Source organism: Physeter macrocephalus, chromosome 7 (genome assembly GCF_002837175.3).
Source record: "Physeter macrocephalus isolate SW-GA chromosome 7, ASM283717v5, whole genome shotgun sequence".
NCBI lineage: Eukaryota > Metazoa > Chordata > Mammalia > Artiodactyla > Physeteridae > Physeter > Physeter macrocephalus.
Window position 1 is genome coordinate 124,389,804 of NC_041220.1, and position 4,249 is coordinate 124,394,052.

General features: G+C 39.2%; 1 non-coding gene across 1 annotated transcript; it reads right to left on the reverse strand.

Annotated features, from left to right (window-relative positions):
- Positions 1 to 4,000: 4,000 nt before the first annotated feature.
- On the reverse strand, positions 4,001 to 4,107 carry LOC112063790 (U6 spliceosomal RNA). The gene has a single exon (XR_002891177.1). It is a non-coding gene; the product is annotated as a U6 spliceosomal RNA (small nuclear RNA).
- Positions 4,108 to 4,249: the final 142 nt, after the last annotated feature.

A 4,249-nucleotide genomic window follows, 5' to 3' on the forward strand; every position in this document is an offset into this window, starting at 1 on the left:
GCCAAATCTAGCCAGTGGAATAAACATTCTGGTTTTCTGGTAAAGTATTTCCCAGTTGTGTGCTGTTCTTCGAGAATGATATGCTGGCTATAATTTATGCAGTTCTAATTAACTTTCAAAGCGATTTTCAGAAAGCAGCAAACTGAGGAAAGATTGTATATAAGCTGGAACTTTGCTTATTTATTACTTTGATGAATGTAAAGACAGATACTATATTTCCCCAGTAGAAATTATTATCAACACTGTATCATTATAATATTGAATGACATCCCAGCCAAAGGGCCTCTTTTTATTTACTTCAGAGTGAAAATAAGAAAAGCATGAATAACCTGTTAATATATCCATGACTGATTAGTTGCCTGGTATTCAAGAAACCACTTATGAATATCAGCTTCTGCTGTAACAAAATGTTCCAAATTTATTTCTTCAGTATAAAACCAATGTAATGAATCACATGCCTTACGCGGACACATGTCAGAAAATAAAAGTGGTTTCAATACATTGTTATTACTAGAAGAATAATTTGAACAAACACTCCAAGTTTTGAATGTTTCTGGTAGGTGAGAAACTTTGAATATGTGCAACTCTTTAAATGAGGTTCAAGGTCACCTTACAACAATGGGCTGTAATTGATATTCTGGGCATTTGTAGTTCTCCACCATGCTCCACCAAAATAGCAGTTACAATGACTTTTCACTATGTGTTGCCAAATGCCGGACCTTGAACACTGTTATTAGAAGCAAAGTTGGGATCTCAGTAAGTTTTTAAGGAGACCTTGGCATCCATTTTGTGATATTTAGGGCAGGAATTTAATTTTGGGTGGTGTTATCTGACTCTGTCTAGTCAGCAAAATAAATATGCAGTTGATTTATGAAAGATTAAAAAAACCCCTTGATTGGCATTGCATGATTTCTTCAAACAATAAATGGATTTGACTGTAGGCTAAATTCAGAGGCCATATTTTGCACCATTTCAATGGCTACAATTCCGTGGTAGGCATGGGAGAAAAGATCTATTTTGCTACTACAGAGAGTGTCTACCCTGAGGTATTGAGTTACCACGCAATGATGAATATTTCTAAGACCTTGAGCTTTACGGAACATCTGCTTTTCACAGCCACATTTTAAGGGGAAAAAAATCTAAGAGACTGAAAAAACATACAAAATCCCCAGGACAGGAGAATTTTCCTTCTCATCTCTTCCATAAACCAGGACCAGATTCCAAATTGAAACCACTGATCACATGAGGACATTTTCAAAAGTGTTGCTTTGCATCGGTCTTTTGTGAAGCACAATTTGGGGGCGAAGGTGAGTGTGGTTTGGAAAACACCCTGTAACAATCAGAGTTCCCAAAACAGAACAGAGGGAGACCAAAGGGATCAGACAAATAAACTCCTCTCCCTCTCTTCAGGGGTCAAGCAGATCCTGTTTCATGTCTAAGATGTACACACTGAGTTCTTAGTCTCTTGCTATATAAGGTGGTAAAAGAGGTACAGTCACCTACGCAGAAAAATCTGCAGACACAACACTGGCTTTCAGTCGAGTAAAAGATGTGACAGCCAGCCTGACCTTCCATGGATGAAAAAAATGCATGCCCCGTCTTACCATAAAGTCAAGGGACTTGCCCCCTTTCACAGATTATGTAACACTTTCCTGAAAAGTGGGGTACACTGCCAATTTCATGTAGTGATGAGATGAAGGCCCATCCAGTTATTCCTGTAGACATGAGCTGGTCACATAGCTCTCCTTCGCTATGCAGGAAAAAAGAACTCCTGCCTGAGTTATCGCTGAAAATATTCTCTCCTTAGATATAAATTTCTTGAGTCACCTATTCTGAAAGGTCTGTCATGTTTTATATGTCCAAGAGATTTCATTGAGCAAAAATTTAATGATCTGAGACAGATACAGCTACCAATATAAAATCAGAGTAACATTCTATTACCTGTTTACTTCATGTTCAGTTAGGAACACAATTATATCTAAATTCTAATCTTATAATAGTGATATAGTCCTATCAGTTGTGGGATAGTGACTCCCCAAAAAAGCCAAAAGAATGAAGACTCATAGAACTGCTAAAATGGTTTGGTGGCCTTCAGTTTTAGAGAAGAGGGAAAAGATGTTTGCCAGAAGCCTCAGGGCTTTCTTCTGCATTATCGATTTCCCCTTTCTACTGGAACTTTCCCATGAATATGCAGCCATGTTTTGGGGACTTCCTATTATTTAAAGAATGATAACAGCTCCCTTCCAACCTCTTTATTTCCCCTTAAGTGCCACCATATTCCTCTGCTACCTTCACAGCAAAACCTCTAGAAAGAGTTGTCTATAGAGGTTGTCCTGCCTGTCTCATCTCAGCATCTCTCCTCCACTCTGCACTCACACATCACTTCCAGCCACGCTGCGGAGGCTGTTCTTGTCACGTCCTCAGGGGTCTTCATGTCGCTGCCACCTGGTATTTATCCTTCTCTATGATTTATGTAAGAGAAAAATGGATATGTATTAAGAATCATTTTGTAGCTATCTTTTCATTGCGTGCTATTTATATGACAAAAAGAATTGAAAAAAATTTTCAAGGGTTGACTGTATGTTGAACACTGTTATAGACATCAAAAGAATACTAAAAATAATTTTCCCAGTAAGTTTTCTTCTATTTAAAAAGACAAAATAGGGGCACCTACTAAAATATAAGAGCAATTTTCAGTTATATCCACAAAAGTAAAATGATAAAAACAGTACAGTTAACGTGTGTTCAAGTCAAATAGAATAGAGGATTAAATGGAAGTACAAAGGAAGCCAGGAAGCTCAGGCAGTCTTTCTGAACAATTGACTTTTGACCAGGACTAGAAGGAGGTAGTAAAAGGGAAGAAAATAAACTCCTTTACTAAACACCTGATATTAAATTCCAAATAGTGTACTATTCTATTTCCATTCCACTGATTCCCATATTTTCCTCAGGATTCAGCCTAAACAGCTAAAGCCTGTCTGTGAATCCTTCCCTGCCTCTGAGCCTCATACCTTCTCTATTGCTTCACTGTATATACTACATTATATTCACCTCGTAATGTGTCTGTCTCCCCCATTGGTCTGTAAGCTCTTTTTCCTCTTTTACCCATAGTGACAACCAAGCAGCAACTGGCATTTCTTTTTTTTTTTTTGGCCGTGCCACGCACTATGTGGGATCTTAATTCCCCAACCAGGGATCAAACCCATGCCCCCTGCAGTGGAAGAGAAGAGCCTTAACCACTGGAACACCAGAGAAGTCCCCCTTTTTAAAAAAAATTTTATTTCAATATTTTTTTGCAACTGGCATTCAGCAGCTGACCAACAACTGCTTGTTGTATGACTCTTAATGCCCACAACAGCCCTGAGATGAAATTGTTATTAATGATTGATATCCTTATTAATGTTACAGAGAAGAAAACAGAGAACCCGAGAGGTTAAAGAGGTGCTAACTATTACAAGGCTGAATTTATGACTTTATGTCTTTATGTCAACCCCAAGACTTTGGACCTAAAGCCCAAGCCTGGTTTACTATCCCATGTTGTCATCTCAGCAAGTGTTGCTCGAAAATAGCAGGCAACTAATTCCAGGGATATAGGCAGGAAGTAGTAAATGGACCGTGAGAGTCAGACGTCAGATTGATTTGTTTAAAGCACAGGGGCCTATCGAAAACTCGTGGAAACTTGCTGCTTCTCATGTTTTGCCATAAGCATTATGTTCTCTCACTCTCTGCCTTCTTTCTGGGTTACCTCAGTAACCTCCAGAAATGCAGTTGTCATCTGTGTACTGATGATTCCAAACCACATACCTCTAGTTCAGATTGCTTTCGTGAGGCTCTGAACCATATCCATCAGCCCTAGACATCTCCCTGGATGCCTCTGTATATAGGCCACTTAACCTGATGGGGAAGCTGAAGAGTCTCTCTCTCTCTCTCTCTCTCTCTATATATATATATATATATATAGTTAACACTCAACAAATGCCATTTCTTTATTATTAATATCAAAAATATGGAATGCTTCACGAATTTGCATTTCATCCTTGCACGGGGGCCATGCTAATCTTCTCTGTATCATTCCAATTTTAGTATATGTGCTGCCGAAGCAAACACTCCATATATATATATATATGTATTTTTTTTTTTTTTCCTGTACGCGGGCCTCTCACTGCTGTGGCCTCTCCCGTTGCGGAGCACAGGCTCCGGACGCGCAGGCGCAGCGGCCATGGCTCACGGGCCCAGCCGCTCCGCGGCA